The 25,591-nt window shown below is 34.0% G+C and overlaps 1 long non-coding RNA gene across 1 annotated transcript; it reads left to right on the top strand.

Annotated features, from left to right (window-relative positions):
- The first annotated feature begins 21,561 nt into the window (after nucleotides 1-21,561).
- LOC127731684 (uncharacterized) lies at nucleotides 21,562-25,329 on the top strand. Its single transcript, XR_007995688.1, has 3 exons — nucleotides 21,562-21,704; nucleotides 24,512-24,710; nucleotides 25,092-25,329. It is a non-coding gene; the product is annotated as an uncharacterized LOC127731684 (long non-coding RNA).
- The last annotated feature ends 262 nt before the right edge of the window (nucleotides 25,330-25,591 follow it).

Below are 25,591 nucleotides of genomic sequence, written 5' to 3'. Positions count from 1 at the left end.
AGATATTGTGACAGTTGTTGTCAGTTTTGCCATCGATATAGTCTAGAAAAAAAAAATCTGAAATGGGACCGGAAAAACAGCAGAATCTATATAAATCGCTATTCTGCCGGAGCCGGTAAAATAGCACTAAGCTAGGCGGCTATTTTGCCATAAAAAAAACGGGAATAAGGCAGCAATGTTTGGTATTTACAGGCACTGCAAAAACATTTTTGGCCACCACACCCGGAGCAGAATTTTATATTTGGTATGCAGCTTAATATTGTTGAATTGTAGCGTGTTAGTAATTTTACATCTGCCGAGCAGTCGCGTCCTGTTTGCCAATAGTTTGAAATTTTACAACACTCATTTGACAGGAAAAAATTTTCATGCAGCGACGTTTTGATGTACTCTTTTGAGAATATTAACCAGAAGGCATTAGATTCTGAAACGGCGAATTGAAAGAACCATTACAATCAAGTAGTTTCTCTTAAATATTCAAAGACGTTTTTACCATTTTATTTTCACAATTAAATAGATAATAAGGAACTAGTCTAAATGACAGAAAGATTAGTTGTAGATCACTTACTCGAAGCTGAGGTGAAAACATATTTGACCGAGCATTAATGAGTAGTGTAGGTAGCCAATACACAGTATTTTGATGTAGATTTGCAAAGATACTAAGGTTCAATTATGAAACAAAATATTTGAGATTGAATCTCTAGCAATATTTGCCACTGCACTTTAAGCAATTAACAATCAATCAATCAATCTAGTAGCGGAGTAAGAGAAACTTAACTACATGAGGGATCATTACTGTGATTTGAACATTGGAATTGCTTATGCAAAAACGAATCCATTTGTTTACATCAGTGCCAAATCCAGAGAAGAAAATAATATTAAAAAAATATAAAACCTTTAGACAGTATTGTAAAGAAAGAAACATAATACAAAAAAATATTTGAGAAAGATAGAAAATGATTAGTTTGAAACCTGTCATAAATTCTCTAAAATATACATTATCTAGCACTAATTGTATATTTTTATTGTTGATATTCACCCCATATGTACCAAGTGTTAGATTAGTTTTATTGATATTAAAGAAATTTCTTGGTATTCCTAAACGGAAGATTTTATACACACAGAAGAAGAAGTATACTTAACAACAAAATTATTTTCATTTACCTGTGTATAATATGACGCAGGTTTCTTCAAAAGGGATGATTTTCTAAAAAGTGTTTGAAATTTCACAGTGACATCATACTTTAACTTTGTTTAAACCTGTTTATTTACTTTTGACTTTAATTATTTATCCCTTGCAATTTTTTATTAACTGTGTATTTGCATTCAGGTGTCACAGGTCAAATTTATTCGTTCATTGTGTGTTAATTTACGTTTTTTGATTGAGTTAAGCCTTCCAATTGATATTTTATAGTGTGTTTTTCTATGTTGTCATGTTACACTATTGTTTCAGAAAAGGGAAAAGGTTTGGTACCATTAAAACGTTTAATCCCGCTGCAAATGTTTGCACCTGTCCTAAGTCAGGAATCTGATTACAGTAGTTGTCGTCTGTTTATGTAGTTCATACGTGTTTCTCGTTTCTCGTTTTTATATAGATTAGACCGTTGGTTTTTCCGTTTGAATGGTTTTACACTAGTAATTTTTTTGGGGCCCTTTATAGCTTGCTGTTCGGTGTGAGCCAATGCTCCGTGTTGAAGGCCGTACCTTGACCTATAATGGTTTACTTTTATAAATTGTAACTTGGATGGAGAGTTGTCTCATTGGCACTCATACCACATCTTCCTATATCTATGGGATGGAGAGTTGTCTCATTGGCACTCATACCACATCTTCCTATATCTATGGGATGGAGAGTTGTCTCATTGGCACTCATACCACATCTTCCTATATCTATGGGATGGAGAGTTGTCTCATTGGCACTCATACCACATCTTCCTATATCTATGGGATGGAGAGTTGTCTCATTGGCACTCATACCACATCTTCCTATATCTATGGGATGGAGAGTTGTCTCATTGGCACTCATACCACATCTTCCTATATCTATGGGATGGAGAGTTGTCTCATTGGCACTCATACCACATCTTCCTATATCTATGGGATGGAGAGTTGTCTCATTGGCACTCATACCACATCTTCCTATATCTATGGGATGGAGAGTTGTCTCATTGGCACTCATACCACATCTTCCTATATCTATGGGTTGGAGAGTTGTCTCATTGGCACTCATACCACATCTTCCTATATCTATGGGATGGAGAGTTGTCTCATTGGCACTCATACCACATCTTCCTATATCTATGGGATGGAGAGTTGTCTCATTGGCACTCATACCACATCTTCCTATATCTATGGGATGGAGAGTTGTCTCATTGGCACTCATACCACATCTTCCTATATCTATGGGATGGAGAGTTGTCTCATTGGCACTCATACCACATCTTCCTATATCTATGGGATGGAGAGTTGTCTCATTGGCACTCATACCACATCTTCCTATATCTATTGGATGGAGAGTTGTCTCATTGGCACTCATACCACATCTTCCTATATCTATTGGATGGAGAGTTGTCTCATTGGCACTCATACCACATCTTCCTATATCTATTGGATGGAGAGTTGTCTCATTGGCACTCATACCACATCTTCCTATATCTATTGTGACTTGGATGGAGAGTTGTCTCATTGGCACTCATACCACATCTTCCTATATCTATTGGATGGAGAGTTGTCTCATTGGCACTCATACCACATCTTCCTATATCTATGGATGGAGAGTTGTCTCATTGGCACTCATACCACATCTTCCTATATCTATGGATGGAGAGTTGTCTCATTGGCACTCATACCACATCTTCCTATATCTATTGGATGGAGAGTTGTCTCATTGGCACTCATACCACATCTTCCTATATCTATTGGATGGAGAGTTGTCTCATTGGCACTCATACCACATCTTCCTATATCTATTGGATGGAGAGTTGTGACATTGGCACTCATACCACATCTTCCTATATCTATGGATGGAGAGTTGTCTCATTGGCACTCATACCACATCTTCCTATATCTATTGGATGGAGAGTTGTCTCATTGGCACTCATACCACATCTTCCTATATCTATTGGATGGAGAGTTGTCTCATTGGAACTCATACCACATCTTCCTATATCTATTGGATGGAGAGTTGTCTCATTGGCACTCATACCACATCTTCCTATATCTATTGGATGGAGAGTTGTCTCATTGGCACTCATACCACATCTTCCTATATCTATTGGATGGAGAGTTGTCTCATTGGCACTCATACCACATCTTCCTATATCTATTGGATGGAGAGTTGTCTCATTGGCACTCATACCACATCTTCCTATATCTATTGGATGGAGAGTTGTCTCATTGGCACTCATACCACATCTTCCTATATCTATTGGATGGAGAGTTGTCTCATTGGCACTCATACCACATCTTCCTATATCTATTGGATGGAGAGTTGTCTCATTGGCACTCATACCACATCTTCCTATATCTATTGGATGGAGAGTTGTCTCATTGGCACTCATACCACATCTTCCTATATCTATTGGATGGAGAGTTGTCTCATTGGCACTCATACCACATCTTCCTATATCTATTGATAGAGAGTTGTCTCATTGGCACTCATACCACATCTTCCTATATCTATTGGATAGAGAGTTGTCTCATTGGCACTCATACCACATCTTCCTATATCTATTGATTCGAAAATTAATCAATAATGGAAAACGATATTTTACTTTTTACATTTTCTTGAAAATTCAGCCGTCTTAATTCAATAAATAATTTAATTTTATTCAAAAATTACTTTATCTATGTTTATTTAGAAACTTTACCCCTTTACAACGGGGATACTTGCGGACGGGTTATCCACAAAAAAATATCAATATGTCATTATCAGAGTTGAAAATTGGTACATCATAGAATAGGATTGATGTTTGAGTGCTCGGAAAAAATATTACTTTCAGTAACTTTGAATTCTCTCAGACCGGTACTTTGTGTCTTAAGTCGTTTCCCAAGTCAGGAGCCTGTAATTCACCAGATGTCGTTTGTTGCTGTACTTCATATTTGTTTTTTCGTTTGTTGTTTTGTAAATAAATCAGGCCGCTAGTTTTCTCGTTTGATTTGTTTTACATAGGTCATGGCGGAGCCTTTTAAAGTTTGCAATGCGGTATGAGGCTTTGCTAATTTTTGAAGGTCGTATGGCAACCTATAGTTGCTAACTTCTACGTCACTTGGTCTCTGGTGGAAAGTTGTCTCGTTGGCTATCATACCTCATATTCTTATTTCTATATTGATGTTGATATTGATTAACCCCTGTTGTCACTATCATAGTTTCTTTGGCCAAGACAACTTGGTAAAAGTTTTAAAAAGATATCTGACAGTGTCAACGGCCAAAGAAAACTTTGATTAAAATCTTAGACAAACTTTGAAGGAATATAGAATATCATCCTATATTTTGTCTTGAAACGTAGATAAACGTTAATAGGAACTAGCCTATCAGAGTTCAGTTAAATAATGAAGTTGTTTAAAAAACAAAAACAAATGGTATAAAAACGACTTCAAAAGAAAAACTGAAGAAGCAGCCTAAATTCCAGTAAAGCTAAAAGAATATTGTCATGGACAAACGACATAACAGAGGTTTTGATTGGATAGACTACCAACAATTAAGATTACGATTCACTCGCCTTAAAACAAACAAGTATGCTGTCTAATGTATTTCGGCAAAAACGGTATTTTAGGATTTAATTGGAACCATTTTACACTTTGTATCTTGAAATCCCGCCTTTTATTTTTTCAAGTACCATGAAAACGTTGACAACGAAAACAGAAGACTTTGAACCAGTTTTTTTTTCAATTTTTCATTTATAATTTTTTTTATGGAAAACTTTGATAATGACAAATGGGCTAATTATGTTTTACTGTTACACCGCTGTCCCAGGTTAGGGGGAGGGTTAGTACCTTCAAACGGGTTTCACCCCGCCACATTCTGTATGTGCCTGTCCCAAGTCAGGAGCCTGTAATTCAGTGGTTGTGTAACATATGTGTTTTTCGTTCATTATTTTGTACATAAATTAGGCCGTTAGTTTTCTCGTTTGAATTGTTTTACATTTTTCATTTCGGGGCCTTTTATAGCTGACTATGTGGTATGGGTTTTGCTCATTGTTGAAGGCCGTATAATGAACTATAGTTGTTAATTTTTGTGTCATTTTGTCTCTTGTGGAGAGTTGTATCATTGGCAATCATACCACATCTTCTTTATATAATTGTAAGGTTTGTATCTAATGGATTTTTATAAGAATTGAACATTGGTAAACTGCTGTTTCTATTTAATATGGTTTAGGGTAAAATAAGGAAATCTAAGTAGAAAATGGTGTTGTCTTTTACAAAGCATGAAACGACAAAGGTGTATACACATTGTAAACGATTCAATAGATGAAGCAGGAGAAATACTTTCCCTTAATGGGGCATTAAGTTCGAGATATATACAATGAATTTGTTCAATCATCAATGAAAGTGAAATAGTGAACTAATGGTTCGCTTTTACCAGCCAGTTTGTTTCAATTTTACCAAAATAAGATAAGAAACATCGCTGATGAATTGTTCACTTGCAAGTGAATAATTCGACCTCATTGAATCCGTATTCATGTGACCTTCAATTTAACCCCTTAGCTAGAGATGGGTAACGCATAAACTAGGCTTGTTCAGCTTTTGATAGGAAAAGAATGTCAACATTGAAAGTGAAACAAGGGTAAACCATTTACTTGATTGATTCGATTAACAAAAATTCATTCTTATACAGGTAAAGACGATGATAATATGAAATCAGACAGACCTAGAAAAATCCAATTGCACGTGTTCGTTATCTATTTATATCTATATTTATGTTTATATCGTGTTATATAGCCGTCGGCAGTCTTCGGAGGTCACATCGATGGTAAAAATGGATGGCGTCTAGACAAAAATAGACACGAAATGCTGATTCATATTATCGAGTAAATGCGACGTAATTTTTTTTATTTTGGACTTTTTATTATTTTTACGTTTTAATATGTTATAAATCAAATATGAGAATTTGAGTCAAACCGGGGAACATGAATTTGACAGCTAATGCCCCTTTGATTCACCCTATGAATAAAAACTTTCTGAATGTTACGGCTTACCACAATGCATAAAAACAGTATTCTTGAAACTTTATTAAACACAGTTTAATCTTCAATGAAGACTAGTGCCCAAGCATTCCCAACAATATAAATATTTTCCTTATATATTCTTTTATATTTTGTGACACTATGTGAAAAAGTAGAAGTTATTGGGGTTAGATCTATACCTTGGTTTGAGTCCTATTTGACAAATAGAAAACAGGTTGTAAGTGTAAATGGAGTAACTTCAGGAGTGTGTAGTGTCTCTCAAGGCAGCTTACTGGGTCCATCATTTATTTTTTTTTGTATCTGTGTCAATGATGTTCAAACTAGCATTGACTCAGATTGAAAATTATATATATATGCAGATGATCGATACTGCAATTTTATTTTCCCATATAGACCCTAGGTCATCTTTAATAAATCATCCAGAATGTTGGAGTCATGCCATGAGTGATTAACTGACAATAAATTGTTTCCTACATTTGGCAAAGAGTAAAATGTTTAGTCCTGGTCGAAAACTTCGGTCTCTATTACCTGGTTATTTTGCTATTTCTTGTAATGGTATTAATATTGAATCTAAAAAAATTGTAAAATATTTGGGTATAATAATTGATCAGTTTCTGACTGGTGATTTTATTGTCATTTCTTTAGTGAAAAAAGTTAATCAAAAACTTAAATTTTTATATAAAAACAAAGAGTGTCTAAATTTTCAATCTAGGAAAACATTGTGCTCTTCTCTGATTCAATGTCATGTTGATTATGCATGTGCATGTTGGTATGGTATCAAAACAAATGAAGAATAAACTTCAAAGGGCACAAAATAAGATTGTGAGATTTATTCTGCAATAACATCATAGAAAGAGTGTGACATATATTTTAAAGTGCCAATCTGCCTAAGAATCAGACAGTGGTGAAAACATGACAAACAAAAACCCACTCAAGTTGACATTAATTTATGTTCAAATTGTATTATGGTGCAAGAATATAACAATCGTTTCCTATTCCTGTTCTGGTAATTCAAGATATAATTTGGTTGAAATGCACTAGAAATTAACAATTAAAGGGAGATAACTCCGTAATTTGCTATCATTCTAACTAAAAGTTATCTAGAGATTTCTCGAATTACCAGAACAGCAGAAACGAAAGACCTACAATTTCTTACTCAGGATGACGGTAACTTCAAAATAGGATAGATTGGTCGGTGGTTTTTTTCGGCCATGTTTTGAAATTTTTCAAAATTGCCTGATTCTTACAAAGACTGGCACTTAAATTGGAAAAAAAAATGGTTTTTTAAATAATAGTAATAGAGTCAAACAACTGAGACTCAATCATGTTTTCAACATCTTTAACAATATATGCCCAAATTATTTACATACTAATTTTGTTAGAAATGAGACATCTTTCAACACAAGATCTAGTAGATGAATTTTTATATACCAATAATTAAAGGGTGTGAATCTACCACTTTTTTTATAATAATAACATTACATGTATGTTTCATTATAATACGTTACTAGTATTTTGATTGGCTAACAGCAATCTCGCGTCATTCTGAAATTAACCCTCATTTCAAAATGAAATGTAACATTCATGATGACACGAGCTTCCACAATAAAGTGCACAGGTAAATAAAAGAAAAACTTGATAGAAATCGTGTTTTCATGATCCTAGCAAAAAAATGTAATTATAAGTATTGAATGTTCTTTTAGTCATTTTTAGAATGAAGCGCTTCCGCGCCTCATACAAAATGTACTTCGGTCAACGATTTTACACCCCAATAAATTTACAAAAAGAAGCATTCAATTCTGAAATGGAATAAAAGACTAGAACTCACTACCAGAAATAGTTAAAAGTTGCTCAAAGAAATATGATATTAAAGTACCAGTAAAAACATTTTTAATGGATAATTTTAAATCCATCTTTAATAGTGATTTTTTGTTATTTATTTTACTGAGGCTTCGAGCCTTTGTCTGTGATAAGTTTTAATGATTTTTGTTTTTCATATGTGTCAACCTTGGTGAGAACTAGAAGTCTATCCTTAAAAGGACCCCACTGGAAATAATTTTCAATAACTTTTGTGGTCATCCTAAGATATTAGGCTGCAGTGAAAAGCTATGATGACAATTTCCATAATTTGAATTTTTAAATTATAATTTTTAGTGATCATGTAAATCATGTCTAGTGCTATATATGTGTGTCATTTTAATCTATTGTGTCTGTCAAACTCATTCCTTTTATCTTGAATAAATATATATATTTATATAGTTACATTGTATATTCGTAGAAGTTTAATTCACGATGATATCAGATAAATATCAGAAGAAATATGTACGTGGTCACATGCACTATATAGTATACCATTTATTCAATCGTAATAGTGATTAGTTTATATTTTTCTGAATTAATTTTAGACCTTACTGTACAATATTTTATTATCACTGTAACCTCTCGCCTGTTTTTGCAAATCTTCCTTGACGTCACGTACATCACGCACGAGGAAGCAATGACAAAAGAATCGTCTATTTCGGCATAATTTGTGGTTATCCACAGCGTGCGTTGTTTTAAGTACATTGTAGTATTGCATTTGGCATTCCCATGAAAACCAATGGGCTCCTTTTCTTATCGACTTGTTCCTTCATTCATATGAGGCTAACTTCATACAGAAGCTTCTTAGCATTATTCTTAACGTTAACTTCACTTTGCGCTATTAGGATGATGTCCTCTCACTAAATAATTCAAATTTTGGTGACTATATTAAACGCATATATCCCATCGAACTTAAATTAAAGGATACAACAGATACTGCTAAGTCCGCCTCATATCTTGATTTATATCTAGATATTGACAATGAGGTCGGTTGAGAACAAAACTTTACAACAAAACAGATGATTTCAGCTTCCTAATTGTGAACTTTCCATTTGTATGTAGCAACATTCAAGCAGCTCCTGTATATGGAGTATATATCTCCAAGTTGATACGATATTCCAGGGCTTGCGTTTCCTATAATTGATTTGCATAGAAGGTTGCTTCACACAAGGAAGCTATTAAATCAAGAGTTCCAAGTGGTGAAGTTAAAATCATTCCGACGAAGATACTTTTTCGTGTAATTCCAGTGATAACTTATAATGAATTGTGTTGTGTTGTTGTTGAACATGTTTCTTTTTGGTAATTTCAAGTTATCTTTATATCTAATACAACAATTGAAGACAAAAATCATCTGTATTGTATGTACTATCTCAATATGACTTGCCTATCTTATGGAAAGAAATATTCTATAGGAATCAAACCGTTGCCGTGACGTTAGCCTATTCATTTATCGTGGTCTCTTTTTCTAAAATCAAGGCTTCCTAAATCAGAACCTGAAATGGACTTATCAAATTATATTCAATTGTTTCCTTAATTTCATTATGTTTGAATTGGCTAATTTACTAATCTAATTAATTGTTCACTAATGGAATTAATTTATAAACTTGCCTTTAACTTTTGTAATTTTTATATGCCTTTACTGGGAATCGAACCTCTCCTTGACGTCTGTTATGTTTGACTGACATCAAAACATCGATGAAACCTTTCGGCTACCAATGGGTTGCATTGAAGATATATTATATATATTTATATATTAATGAACATATGATACAAATCTAAACAACGGACACCAATTGCATGTACCTTTATGTATACATAATAGACTAATGTATAGTATAAGTTAGTAGCCGCGAGGTTTAGATGATTGAGTTATAGAGTCAAGTTAGAACTAGAGATTTTTCGGTGGAGTTTCGAATCCCTATTTTCCCTTTGTTGTCCCTTTTCTTCAGATTTTCTGTTTTTCTTATTTTGTTTGTTATTATAGCGTTTTTTTCTTTCATTAATATTTAAGGCATGCAAACGTGTATGGTTGGTTTAAACTATAGTTAAGATAATTTTATGACAGCTAAATAGTATCCAATAGTCGCTGTACTTACTGGACATTAAATATATATAGGCCATGGTATCTTTTTCAAGAACCAACGCTTAACCGTTGTATTTCTGATACATAAACTCTACATTGATCAAAGAAAAGGCACATTATTTGCTGACCTTTGTCATAAAGTAGCTTAAGGGCCGTCAGTGATGAAATAAAAAATCCCGTACCAGTGAAAAGTAAAATAGCAAAAATACAAAATTCCAATCAAATTCAAAACGAAAAGTCCTTTATCAATAGGCAAAATCAAAAGCTCAAACACATCAAACGAATGGAAAACAACTGTCATGTTCCTGACTCAGTACAGGCAATTAGTAAACAAGACCAAGACCTCCTGAACTTACAAAAAGCTGAGAAACTATCTGCTACATGTTTCTGATATTGTAGTTCTAATACTCACTCAATCACTGTTTTAAACACCTCATACTATCTGTGATTTGCCGAAATGTATTACAATGTTATTAATTGTTTTCGATTAAAATACATTCAAATGCTTGCACAAATAATTCGACATACAACAACGAGAAAATAAAATAAGAACAAGTCAGGGATATGACAGTTGTTATCTATTCGTCTGATGTGTTTGAGCTTTTGATATTGCCATTTGATTAGGGATTTTCCGTTTTGAAGTTTCCTCGGAGTTCAGTTTTTTTTGTTATTTTACTTTTTCTAACAATTTTAAATGTAATATACAAACAAATTGTCTTCGCGTTTTTGTATAATTTAATAAAAGGATAATACAGTGAACATATCGACATCGTTTCTAGTTGTTTCGATAGCGAGGCTGTAATTTATTTGTTTTGAATTCAGAAATTAATATTCAAATATCTTTACTGAGTGTATTCGTTGATGGTAAGTTTAATACTGAACCTGAATGTTATAAAAATATGTTTATATTTCGTTATGAATGCATAGGTTCACAGACGATCTTGTGTCGCAATCTATAACGACGCAATTTGAAAATAAATGGTGTTTTCTTTTTTATTCGTCGACTAAGTTGTTTTAGTCACTATATAAACATCTAAATGTGTCAGTTACAAACGACAGAACAGCAGAAACACTGAACTGCAACAAAAACAAACGCCAACATACATAGAAACGGACTGTAGATAACAACTGCCATATCCCTGACTTGATACATCATGGTATTTAAAGAAAAAAATGGTGGGTTGATGGTTGATGAATTATTAATATAAACAAGTTAGAGTCTATAGATTTTTATATTATACTTTAAACAGATGTGGTTTTTTTCACGTGACAGGACGTAATGCAGCTTTTAGAAACATATGCAAAGCCTAACCTATTAATAGGCTGAAATAAAAAAAAAACTGAATATTACATTATATTTATTTTTGTCGAAACTTATTCGAAAATGTATCTGATAATTGCCATCTAGATATATATTCAGCCAATTTGTTCGCAGACCCGGCCAAATAAATAGCCCGTAATTCACATTTGTGGATTGCAGCAATGTAATACAATTCTCGCATACAGTTCTGACGGGTCTAGACCTTACTGTGCTAATCACTGAGACAGATACTTGATTGTCACACAAAATTCCTTTTCTATAAAAAAATATTGCCCACAACTTTTCGGAAAACTACAACAGAAAGCAGTTCAAGACCAGAAGTGAAAGCATCAGACGAAACGATTTCGTCGGGCTGACTATTCCTCATAAATCATCATGGAGATTCTATTATGAGTAGGGAGAAGATTTTATCTTTTTGAATAATTCCAGGACCATAACATATCCGACCTGACCATACAATGATAGAGGCCGGTTTGACATACGTAACATAAACAAAAAAACGTCCTGGCTTGACATTCATTGCTTAGAAATTTAGCTTTCCCGGTACCAAAGACTGAATTTCTCGTAAATTTTCAGATTTTCTTTTTAACTATCAATGCGAAGTCTAACGACTTGTCTTGTAATTTATCTTCAGGAATTTGTTATATATAAGCTTGTGTGTGTGTGTCATAAAAATTCCTTTCTCGTAGACAGGGTACTTCTTGGTGAAACGATTATTTTAGCCCACAAAAAAAATCAAAAGTTGTTTTCAAATTTGTTCAAATACAGATTCGATTACTAATTCATACTGGAGAGGAGACTGAGGTCAGATGACCGTTCTTAATTTTTACAGAAGCTTAAGATCCTAACACAGACCTTTTATTCTTTTTCTTTTTCTTCAAAAACTGATTGAACTTGAATCTGAGCTATAAGACATTTCAATCTTTTCCAATTTCTTGAAACTGATTTTTTTTTTTTAGATTTATCACTTGCAGATGAAGAATTTGAGAAGATTTTAAGAAACAATTTGAACAATCTAACTTGTATTGGTTTTTTTGTTTGCGTTAAACCATTCTAACAAAATTTAAATGAATGACAACAAAAAAATAAGTGAATACTATTCAATGGTTCGTTAAAATAGGTCCAAGAGAAAACTAGAAAAAAACAAACGAATCTGAATGACAACGCATAATAAGTGAATACTATTCAACTGTTCTTTAGAATAGGTCTAAGACATAACCAAAAAAAGAAAGCACACGAAATTAGATCCGTATACGTTTATTGTAGAGGAAGTTTGACAATTATAATAATAACTTGACAAAAAAGAAATAAGCCAAATGTGGCACGTCAAATTACTGATGCCTATGTTTAAATCATAATTTAGACTGATTTTCTTTGTTAAGTGGCATATTTCATCCTCATACATCCATTTATATCCATGTATAATATATCTTGCCCAATAGTATAGTGGGTATATACTTAAAAGAAATACCCCTTAAAATAAATAAGGGTTGCTGAGATTAATTATCCTATTTTTAAAACATATCAAAATAAATGAGTATCCATCGATTTGCACTTTCCTATTTATGAGTACTCCTGGCCCGAAGGCCAAGTGAGCTTTTCCCATCTCATGGCGTCCGTCGTCCGTCGTCATCGTCGTTAATGTTTTACATTTTGAACTTCTTATAGAGAACCACTGAATGGAATGAAACCAAACATGGCATGAATGTTCCTTATGAGGTGGTGACCAAGTGTTGATACTCTGTAGCCAAACCATCATCCAAGATTGCTGCCAACGGGGAACTCAGTTTAACATAGGACCCTATGGGAAATATATACAAATGTCTTCTTCTAGAAAACCGCTTAATGGATTGAAACCAAACATGGCATACATGTTCCTTATGAGGCACATGAAGTGTTGCTACTTTGTTGATTTATTGTTCAAGATGGCCACAAGGATTTTTCATTAAATAACGGGGCCAATATTAAACAAAATTTGACTCCAATCAATATTAGGGTATCTGTTATGATTTTAGTCTATTATTACATGATTTCCAAAACCAAAGTAGAATCAGGTGAACGACACAGGCTCTTGAGAGCCTCTAGTATGTTTATTTGATTGATTGATTTATTGAGAATTTCTTGCAAACGTACAGTTGCACATATTCTATGCATATTAAATACCATATCCATATGTTTTAAACTTGTGATATCATATTTACGTGTCGTGTTCAAACCTTTGTAGCCAATACAAATGTTCATCTTTCCTGTTTCACTGACCTTCGATATTTATATTCTATGTTTTGAATACTTCCCGACATATTTAATATAGTATATACATTTTCAAGCGTTTTTACAGAGTGTCAGTTACTTTTTATATAGTATGATTTTTAATACTAAAAATCTATGTAAAATATATGAAATCTGGAACATGGAAAAGTATGGAAAGAAAAAAAAACAAAATACCGATAACCTAAACGGAAAGTTCCTCGTCTTCGTTAGCCAAGGATTTCGATCCACTTCCCTCCTCTCCGCCAAGGTCGGGTTAAGAGGAGGGGAGTGGATCGCAACCCTTGACTAGCGAAGATGAAAGTCCCTAAGCAAATGGCAAAATCAAAAGCTGAAACACATCAAACGAATCGATAACAACTTAAGCATAATCCTGACTTGGTACAGGCATTTTCTTGTGTAGAAAATGGTGGATTAAGCCTGGTTAAGTAATTTTTCAGTCATATTAGTAAATTCAAAATTGGTACTTCTATTTAATTTGACGTATAATAGCGTACTTTAAAAAATATTGAAAATGTTCATTCAATTCAAATAGGTTTTTGAATGGACACTTTAAAACTCTAATCACGATATCTTAAAGGGTACATTGCTTGTAAAATTTCAGTGCTCCTACTAAAGAAGTATGATGGAAATCTGACATACAACAACTTTGATAAGATGGCACAATCTTACTGTGCGGGTAGCTTAACAGGTGGTTGGGTGTTTGCTCTTCGAAGAGACTGTCCAAAAGTAGCAAAAAATTACAAAGCTATATGTGCTGGTGCAAAAAATAAAATACTGGCTTCAATCAGAAAACAGAAGAGACGGTGAGTACATTTTGCAACTGTAAAAAGGCAGGCAAAGTTTTTCAATTTGTCTTCGGTAACGACATAGTCACAGGGAAAGACTGCTTTTCTAAACAATTTAGTAGAGGTATTTGGACCCGGAAATGCAGTGTTTTCTTCATATCCGGAATCTTGTGTGAAAGTTGGTAGTGAACTATTAAAAAATTGTAATGCATTAATAAAAAGAAGATTCCCAATGAAAAACTGAAATATATTTTTCTTATAATAACACTTATGTTTTCTGTAAACTTCCCTATTTTACTGATGATTAGAATCCTTTTCAAATTATGTAAAACAATAAGTTTGAACGTTTTCTTTATTGACAAATTACAATTGTTACAGAAAACATCCGTCAGGTGCCTAGTAAGGTAGTCATGATCTTTAACCTCCGGATTGTTCTTGCAAATAACATTCTGCAGCATTCTAATTATCAATACCATCTATATCAAGCGAATGTTGGATTTTGCAGTTCAACTTTTTTAAAGTCCTGCGCTGACAGTTCTCAGATCCGGACATCCTGGCATTTATATTTTTCAAGGGGTGATGCCAATAGGAATCCTCTAGATTTTTCATCTATTTGAAGGTGATTACTGATTATTTATATTGCCGATTATTTTTTAACCAGAGAATATAGTATGATAAAAATCAAAATGGAGATATTGTATAGTGTCTTTAACAATATTAAAGAGTAAAATTACTATATTCAACTGGTGTCGATATATATCAATTAAATTAATTTGCATTGAAGTCTATGGAAAATCTAGAGGACTCTTATTGGCATCACCTCTCAACATTGTTTACATAACACAAATGCTAATTATTGATTGGTCAGTTACATGTTGTGATGTCACTGCAGATCTGACAGTTGTTGTTCTTTCTGTAATATATCTATCTAGAATGAATGATTGGCACAAATTCACATATCAATTATATAGGTTTACTTGTTTATTCAACAGATTAACTAAAGCGGACGTACACATATGAACGGGTACGCATATATGCAACGTTACAAGATTTCATTATGAGGGGTGTGCTTCAGACACGAAAACAGCTCCAGCAAGTTATATATGAGAAATTACAACAACTGAAATAGACACTACATATGTTTGATTGTCCCAATGCATCACGAATTTGTTGATATGATATGTCCTAGACCTAACTTGCACCGACGTGCTTTCGCGAGAATGATATGATGTGCCCTAGGCCTATCCTGAACCGACGTGCTTTCGCGAGAATGATATGATGTGTCCTAGGCCGAACTTGCACCGACGTGCTTTCGCGAGTATGATATGATGTGTCCTAGACCTAGCTCGTACCGATATACTTTTGCGAGAATGATATGATGTGTCCTAGACCTAACTCGCACCGATATGCTTTTGCGATAATGATATGATGTGTCCTAGGCCTGACTCGCGCCGACATGCTTTCGCCAGAATGATATGATGTGTCCCAGGCTTAACTTGCACCGACGTGCTTTCGCGAGAATGATATACTAGTAATGTGTCCTAAACCTTAATAAAGGCAACAGTAGGATATATAAAATCCCAAAAATACTGAACTCCGAGGAAAATTCAAAACGGAAAATCCCTAATCAAATGGCAAAATCAAAAGCTCAAAGACATCAAACGAATGGATAACAACTGTCATATACCGCTGTTCAATAGTCATAAATCGATAAAGTGAAAACAAATTCGGGTCACAAACCAAACCCGAGAGAAACACTTCAACTCTAACTCGCACCGACATGCTTTCGCGATTTTAAATCTTTGGATATGAGAATAATCATTGCATCTATTTACCGATTGCATTCTATTTATGACTTGGTGGATTCGCATTTCGGGTCGGTGCATGCATAACAGAGGGGCTAAAGATATCAGAGGGAAATTCAAACTCATAGATCGAAAATAAACTGACAACGCCATGGTTAAAAAAGAAAAAGACAAACAGACAAATAATAGTACACAAGACACAACATAGAAAACTAAAGACTAAGCAACACGAATCCCAACAAAACTTGGGGGTGATCTCAGGTGCTCCGGAAGGGTAAGCAAATCCTGCTCCACATGTGGCACCCATCGTGTTGCTAATGTTATTACAAACCCGGTAAATAGTCTAATTCGGTAGATCACATTCGTGGAAAGGAAACGGGATTGTAGTTACGACATTAGGAACATATCCGATATCATCTGTGAAACGGATATTCCGTAATGGTCAACCAACTCCGTCTCGTGATGGCGTCCGTAAAATTTACGAAGGGATGATTTCAACTTTACCATTTGGAACTCTTGGTTTTATAGCTTCCTTGTGAGCAGCAATCCTCTATCAAGGAAATCATTATAGGAAATACAAGCCCGGGAATATCATATCAATTTGGAGATATATATTCCGTATGCAGGCGCTCCTGGAATGTTGCTACATAGAAATGGAAAGTTCACAATTGGGAAGCTGATTTCATCACTTTTGTCGTAAAGTTTTGTTTTCAACCAACCCTCATTGTCAATTTCTAGATGTAAGTCAAGATATGAGACAGACTTTACTGTATCTGTTGTATCCTTTATCTCTAGTTCGATGGGATAGATGAGTTCAACATAGTCACCAAATTTTGAATTATTTAGTGAGAGGACATCATCTTTATAGCGGAAAGTAAAGTTAAAGGATATTGCTAACTTCTTTTCTTTCTTACTAAGAAGTTTTTGTATGAAGTCCGCCTCATAAGAATAAAGGAACAATCGACAAGAAGAGGAGCACAGTTGGTTCCCATGGGAATGCCGATAGTTTGTTGAAAAACACGTCCTCCAAACGTTACAAATATGTTGTCAATCAAGAAATCAAGCATCTTGATAATGTCAGTTTCATAAAAAATTTTGTTTGAATCAGAGTGATTCTTTACAAAGTAGGATTTATCCCTCCCCAAGACAAGATTCTTGTATCTACGTTGGCCATTCTTTTTTATGAAACAAAGCAATACCAACTCTTTCAATTTGTCTTTTAGTTTAGAATGGGGAATACTTGTGTAAAGTGTAGAAAAGTCAAATGTTTTAATACTATTGCAAGATGAAAGAGTCTTAGATTGTATGTACTCTGAAAGATCTTTGGAATTTTTAAGTATCCACATCTGATTAACGCCACCCCTAAAATATGCAGTTTCACAATAACTTTGAAGCCCGGTTTTGATTACTGATAACATAGATGTTAATAATTTAGAAAGAGGCTTCGTGGAGCACTTGGAAGACCCAGCAATATACCGTTGTTTGTAAGGACACCTATGTAGTTTAGGTATACAAAACAGTGATGGAAGATCCAGTTCTTCATCGTTAGTTGAAATTCCAAATGATCATAGAACAGACCTATGATTATCCAGGATTTCCTCTTTGGTAAGTGTCGTGGGGATATATGTTGAGTTTCCAAGTGAATTGTCAATACCTAATTCATTTATCAAACAGTGTATGTAATGAGATTTACACACAAAAACGATGTTGTTTGGGACTTTTTCTGCTGGGAAAACAACATATTTGTCATGGAGGTAGGACAAGTGTTTTGCAACATTTGGGTCTTTAAAGATTGACGTAGCATGGGTATTTATAGACGCATTCAGTTTCTTAATTCTGATTTGTATCAACGACCTCACAGCTTTAATCCATTCGGAAAAAGTATCTTCGTCTTCTTTCGAGCAATTAGCCCATTGCCTGGCATAATCCTCGACTGAATCCATCAGTATTTTGAAGTTGTATTTCCAATTGATGGATTTAGGCTCACGATATTTCGGACCTTTGGATAACACAGTTTCGCAGGGAACTGTTATTGACAATGTTGAGGTCATCGGTAATAACGTGGCCAGTCAGGTTATATGTGAATTGGGAACTAGCACAGGTGCAATCAGGATAGTTAGTCGACGCACACATCTCTCTATGTTTTTGGAGTTCATGCGGTTGTTCCTGTTTTGTTTTTATCTTGATTTGAGTATGCTAAATGAATTTTAGAGATTTAAAACTCGATATATGTCTGATGACTTAAATGTTACATTTTTGATCATTGACTAATAAAAGGTAACCCAAGGTTAATGAAAGAATTTACAGTAAAGACATTAAATGATATAAAAAAAATAATAGATAAGAAATCAGAAGTATCAAAAATAAAAATAGACAGATCTGAAGCTCTATACAGCAACGGAGTGAACCGTATTGGGAAATGAAAATTACCTCTGATAAGTTTCATGCATGACGCGCTTTTCTGGATTTATTTTTATAAGGATCGCTTATAGTCCAAACATCTAACCATCCAACCAGTCCATGACATCAAGGATGTATAAATACCTCAAAACCTAAGGCGCTATATGACCGAAGAAACCTTACTAGATCGATTGAAATGCTGAGAGCAAACTTTGTCCTCAATTCCATGCAGAAAAACAAAAAGTCTTGTTTCAAACTATACATTAGCGAATTGTTGTTCCTCCTAAAAAAAAATGCACACCATTATGATTATGATATCAATGCATTTCATTTAAGAATTATAGATTATCGTTGGTTATCTCAACGAGTTTGATTTTCTCGCTTGAGCCGGTACGGCGAAAGCGAGAAAAGCAATCGAGTTGAGATGACCAATGATAATCTGTTTATCGCTATTTTACCTATGAAGACGTTGTTAATTTCCTTGACAATGGCACGTGTTCCCTTAGTTTCTAGCGATAATTTTCATATCACTCGACTCAACTGAGAACGGAAATTATCAGTCAACAAAATCAAAGGAAAAATTCGTAAAATAGCGATAATTGACCCTATCAGTGCAGGATCTTTGCTTATTATGTTGCTAACTGTTCTTACTCCATACAATACATTTTCCCCAATATTCAAATTTCAGTGTCAGTTGCTTTGATGCATACCACATTGTTAAACGTCAAAGCAAGCTCCGGGACAATCCCTCGAATTCCCAGCCTGACGGTTATGGTACAGCAGGATGTACCTACCCAGGGAAAATTTGTGAACCAAACTACTGCTGTTGCAGGGCTTTCTGAAAAGTCTGAAAAGGGCAATCTCAGTTACCCATGAATTAAACTAATCCTATATTCTTGCCTTTTATTTAATATATATCATATATTACTGCTTTACTTTCCTTTGCATAGTGACTTTAATCTGTTTTGTGTTCTAACCTGACATACTTTTAAGTTAAAGTAACTATAAAAATAAAGTATGACTCCCATTTTCGATGAGAAATATACTCTTTAAAAATATTTAGATGCATTCCAATACTAGTACATGATTAAAACAATTAATGTGCATCTGATTATATCACTTACTTACTATACATTTTGTTTGACTACAATTAAGAAAAGGCTAGAATAAAGTGATGACTTACACATCAACTTCCCGATTGCGGTTTAATTTGGGTGTCAGACCACCAATTAAAAATCCCTATCTGTTCAATCAAATTTTGCAATTTGCACAGCTTTCGTAATATTTTACCTTAAGTTTAACTTCTTAGAAACCAGGTATATCCTGAATTGTACATGTATCACCTTTCTACATGCCAATTTTCAACCTACCTTTAAAGTCATATAAGAAAAATCTGACCTTGGGAACACAGGTACTACCAAAATAATCCCTGGTTTTCTGGAAATCTTAAATTAGTATACCATGGAGCGCATTAATCCTGAATTTTTAATGCAAACTCATAGACAAGTAAATTTTGGCTCAAGGTTTCACATCCACTGAGTTCATGTATTTAATAGTGCTACTGTCAGGAAACATCATTAGTATATGGTAATTATGTCATCAATTAAACTAGGGGCGAAAGATAACAGTGACATTCAAACTCATATGTCGAAAATAAACAGACAACGCCATGGCTAAAAAAGAAAAAGATCACTAAACAAACAATAGTACACAAAACACAACAAAGAAAACTAAAGACTGAGCAACATGAACCCCACCAAAATCTGGGGGTGATCTCAGGTGCTCCGGAAAGGTAAGCAGATTCTTCTCCACATGTGGCACCCGTCGGGTTGCTCATGTTATTACAATTACTATCATATCCGTGTTTTACTGGAATTTCACTGTTTTTACAAGGGCAAGCTCTGTTCCCGTTTCAAGACTATGTCATCATTAATATCAGATATTCCGTTTGCATTAACATTTATCAAACACATTGTAAATTTGAAGACTGTTATAACAATAGCTTTTACGGCTAAATTAGATCGGTATGTTTCTGTGCCTAAGGCGCCGTCATCGAGATAAGAACAATAGACAAAAGTGCCATTTGATAGTTTTGAATTTTCCTTGGAGTTCGGTATTTTTGTTATTTTACTTTTTGCGCCGAAGTACATATTTTATGTCCTTATCATTACTACCCTGATTCTGTTGTATTAAAATTGTAAAAAAAAGTTTTTAGAATTAGAAACTTTTTTTGGATTGTATAAGAATGGGAGTCTGCTGCTGACAATCACTTAGGTCGCACAAGTACAAGTCTTAATATGAAGCAGAAAATACCATTAAAGTCAATTCATATATAAACTGATCACTTGTCATATATTACCACACACACTTGAACAGGATATGTTACATAACATACTTTAGAGCTTAGTAACATCTACATAACTTTCAAACGAAAACATTTAAAAATTGAAGATTTAATGAGATAATAATGTAAAAATAAGACGATGTGGTTAAAATTCTTTTGCTTATATGTTATACACAGTTGAGAGAAAAAAATATATGGAAACATCAAAATATCGCTAACGTCATGGATACATTAGTTCTATTGTCTATCTAAAATAATAAATGCGTCGTTAGGTGCAGCCAATCTGCGACAGTAAAACCTACGATATACGTATAGGGTTTTAAAACAATGCCGCTATATCCTTATCTATTTTGATTCATATCAAATCATATTATTTTATGACATTTTTTATAACACATTTTTGTAGGATAGTTATTTCTTTAATAATACAATTTACATGGTAAATGTTAAATAACATTTTTATCGAATCAGTTACCTGCACATGCGTGCGACTACCGCAACGACCAATCAAACTACAACAAACATACACAACACATATGCGCAGATTAGACAAAATATATTCCTCGACAAAGTTAGGCGTACTTTTTTGCGTACTTGCAGTGATATTTTTAAAATGAATCTCGTTGTGGTGTTGTTGAACATGTTTCTTTTTGGTAAGTTCAGTTAATTTTTATAGTTTATAGTTTATACACCAATAGGAAACTAATGAAATCTGTATTGTATTTACTATAAATAAGAAGATGTTGTATGAGTGCCAATGAGACAACTCCCCATACAAGTTACAATGTATAAAAAGTTAACAATTATAGGTCAGAATACGGCCTTCAACGCGAAGCCTCGGCTCTCACCGAACAGCACTTATAAAGGACCCCGAAATGACTAGTGTAAAACAAATCAAAAAGGAAATACAACGGTCTAATCTATATAAAAACGAGAAATGAGAAACACCTATGAACCATACCAACAAACGGCAACCATGCACTGAACTACAGGCTCCTGACTACATTTATCTTAATATATTTCTTTCCTATCTTATGAAATACAAATGTATTGTAAGAAATAACCATTACATGAAGGAAAATTAACTTTGTTTGCTTTTCTTTATCTTCAAAGTAGTCATAATAGGGCAGTCAGCGGTCAGTTGAGGAGCCGTCTCCCCACAAATCCAAGACCTCATGAACTTATAGCAAACAAACAAACATTATCTGTTTCATGCTTTGAATAACTTTTAATATTCGCTCGTTCACTATTGTCAAACCTCTATCACATTATATCTGAATTGATACCAAAAAAAAATCAATTCATTAATTGTTTTTGATTGAATATGTTCTAAAAATTAAATAAATAATTAATCCACGAGAAAGTAAATGAATAAACAAGATAAATCAATATAAAATTTTCAAACGTAACTTTCACAAATTGTTCGCCAAAGTGGAAGATCAAAGCTTGACCTTTTCCACGTGAAAATAAATCAACGTAAAATATGTGAAATAAATGACATGTTTAAAGGATCTACAGGGCACAGAATGACATTGTGGTTAGTGTGGGTTTCTCAATGAAAAAAATATAAAAAAAAAACGTAGTAATATGAAAACAAGGAAATGTGGTATGATTTCCAATGAGACAACTATACACTAAATTTCAAATGAAGTGGATTTAAGCAATTATAGGCAACCGTAAGGTCTTTAACCATGAGAAAAAAACATACCGTATAGTCGGCTATAAAAGGCCCCGACATGAAAAATATGAAACAATTCAATTGAGAAAACTAACGGCTTAATTTATAGCAAAACAATTTACGAACACATATATGAAAGACATGAACCAACAACAACAACTGAATTACAGGCTCCTGACTTGGAACAGGCGCATATAGAATGTGGCGGGGCTAAACATGTTTGTGAGAGCTCGATCCCCCTTTTTTTTTACCTGGGACGGTGGTGCAACAGCACAACATAAGAACAAACTGAATATGAATAAGAATATTTATATTAGAAATTTTGATAGTCATTATGGTATGCACACGAAGTATGACAGAACACATCCTGATTCTTTAAATTGAAATATTTTATTCTTGCATTTTATACCACTAATATAGTGTTAACTTCATAACTGATTTTCTATTAGAAGAGGGTGGAAGTATTGTGTGATTTAACCACAGTAAAACAGTATTACATAATCTTAGTTATAGATGTATTTCACCATACACAAAATCGAAGCTGCACGTCTCGACGTCAATTATCTGCTTTCTCCGAGTGAGTACTTTATTAAGAAGTACAAAGATAGATATAAGAAGATGTGGTATGAGTGCCAATGAGACAACAAGCCTTACTTTGAGAACAAGCCTGTAATTCAGTTATTGTTGTTGGTTCAGTTGTTGTGCTTTGAGAACAAGCCTTAATTACTTTGAGAACAAGCCTTACTTGGAGAACCTATTCATCACTTTAAATAAAATATAACATCATTAGCAGTAAACAATTAATCAATCAAAAAAGTCCCAATTATAAAAGGGACTATGTGATAAACGTTAACAAGGCAGCAACCTGAACAAATAAAGGCAACAGTAGTATACCGCTATTCGAAATTCATAAATCGATTGAGAAAAAAACAAATCCGGGTTACAAACTAAAATTGAGGGAAACACATCAAATATAAGAGGAGAACAACGACACAACAGAAACTCAACACTAAAATGCAACACACACAGAAAAGAACTATAATATAACAATGGCCATTTTCCTGACTTGGTACAGGACATTTTAAGAAAAAATTTAAATGAAAAAATACGTTTAGATTTTGATACAAAACATTACTTTATATAATTCATGGGTCCGAAGCACTTCTCTGGGTTTACCTTCACAAGGAACTTTCACAGACGAATATATCAAAGCCAAGAATGTATAAAAACTGAAACATGCCTTATAATTTCAAAATTGGTAAAATTCGTTTCTTGGCTGTTAATTGATTTTTTTTTAGTTATTGTTGTCATTTAAATAATCAGTGGCGGACCCAGAACTTTTTGTAAGGGGGCCCACTGACTGACCTAAAAGGGGGGGGGGGGGGGTGCGCCCGCTCCAGTCATGCTTCAGTGATTCCCTATATAATCAACCAAATTTTTCCCACAAAAGGGGGGGGGGGAGGCCGGGCCCCCTGGATCCGCCTATATTGATTTAGCTTTTCTGTCATGTATTAAGCTTGGTAGGCTCTGTACAATGCAATGTCTTAACAGTTGTTACAGATTCAGGACACCTTAAAGCTTGCAATCTAATTAAAATATAGAACTCGCATTTCGTTATACTACATTTTATTTGTAAAGCTTAACACGTGGCAATGAAATTTTTCAGGCCTCTTGTGTCAATAACTTTTTCTGAACCTATTTATTAATCTGTTCACACAATCTCTTATATATATTGTCATAGTTTGATACTTCATTTGATAGGAGACATGTTTTCATTTGTAGCAATCTTCATTATAAGCTGTATCAATGGATTGGATTATGCATCCTTTGACAAAACAGCACATTCCTACTGCGCAAGTCATTCAAATGGTCACGTGTTTGTTTTGAGAAGGGATTGTGAGAAAACTACAAAGGACTGCAAAGCAATGTGTTCAGATGCAAAAAATGCAATAGTTGGCACAATTTACCATAAGAAAGACACGTAAGCAATCTATGTTTTATGAACGCAGGCAATGAAGTTACTGAAGGATTGTGTGTAATTTCATTGTTCTTACCCCAAAATACTTGCTCATGTATTGACACACGTCGTTTGTGATGCTTATGACCAGTAAAAAACGGTAATAAATCACTTAAATGAAAAATGTGGACTTGATTGTAGCTACGACAAGTGACACATATTATCGATGACACATATAATATATTCCAGAGTGTTGTGGTTATGGTCAGCAGCTCTTGCTATGCCGTTATCACCGGTCAATCGATTCCCTACATCTTACCATTCATTTATATTCGGCGCCAAATGAACTTTTCCACTTCTTTAATGCAGGACTTAAACGTTTTTATTTTTTTTTGTCAATTTCAGAGTTGTCTGCTTCGATGCTTACAAAGTTTACACAGACCAATATAATTCCAGTGATGTTATGCAGACTACTGGTTTAGTTGGCTTCCATACCTATGGGTTCGGTCCAAGAGGGTGCACTGGATCACCAGATCACTGTGGACCGAACTACTGTTGTTGTGTGGCATATTAGAGGAACTTCTGAATTGTCTAGTGTAAAAAGACCTTCAAATGTGTTATACAAATAAAAGAAGCTTTAGCACTTTTTTGTTCCCATGGGATGCCCGTTAAAGTTTAAATACTACTCTGTACTTTTTTTTATTCAACTGCATATATGGTATGGACACTTTCCGTGGTCATTGTTTCACTGGAAGAATAAGTCTTAGAAAATATAGAAATTTTTATGGGATTTGGATATTTTAGTATAAGAAAGGTACTATTTGTCTTTGTCTTTTTTAAGTTATTTTTGTGCTTCGTGCCTATGTGACGAATCAAGCCATTTACAACATTTTTTTACAATTTGT

This window comes from Mytilus californianus, unplaced genomic scaffold (assembly GCF_021869535.1).
Source record: "Mytilus californianus isolate M0D057914Y unplaced genomic scaffold, xbMytCali1.0.p SCAF_20, whole genome shotgun sequence".
Taxonomy (NCBI): domain Eukaryota; kingdom Metazoa; phylum Mollusca; class Bivalvia; order Mytilida; family Mytilidae; genus Mytilus; species Mytilus californianus.
Note: the sequence above shows the minus strand (reverse complement) of the source record. Positions and strands in the feature narration are given on the sequence as shown.